The following is a 558-nucleotide window of genomic DNA, read 5'->3' on the forward strand; positions in this document are numbered from 1 at the left end:
GGGGGGGAGCAATCAGCCATAACCGCGCTCTCGTTGACGCCGCGCTGTGTTCCGCAATTGGAGTGGCGAAACGCGGGCCGGGCTGCGGAGGAAGCAGCTTTGCCAAATTAATTTCGCGATGTCGTTCTGCCAAAGCGTCGCGCTCGGGGCGGGCAGCGGCACCGGCGCGCGCCGAGGGTGCCTTGGCTTGGCCGTGATGGTGATACGGCGGTAATGCGGAGCCACGCACCACGATCACTTCCGGATGTGGGAGAGAGGTAGAGGGAAACAGTGGGAAATGCTCAGGGGGAGAATTCTGTCAAAAAATTACAGTTTAAATCCCCTGCTCCGGCAGCCTCCGCGTGCCGCCCCTCTCACCCGTTCAGCAGCAGTTCGGAGGAAGCCTTTGTGGGGTCGCCGACCCCCGAGTGCGCCGTTCTGCGCGCCGCCCCCGCCGCCTCCGCCGCCCCCTGCGCCGCCTTCAAGTTGACGATTTTGGCCACGCCCCTGTATTAATCAGAGTATGAGAAAGTTTGTGGGGAAAGGGGGCGGCGAGCGGTCCTTTGTCGCCGCCGGGTG

The sequence above is a fragment of the Frankliniella occidentalis genome, unplaced genomic scaffold, assembly GCF_000697945.3.
Source record: "Frankliniella occidentalis isolate FOCC.00 unplaced genomic scaffold, Focc_3.1 Scaffold19, whole genome shotgun sequence".
Classification (NCBI taxonomy): Eukaryota; Metazoa; Arthropoda; class Insecta; order Thysanoptera; family Thripidae; genus Frankliniella; species Frankliniella occidentalis.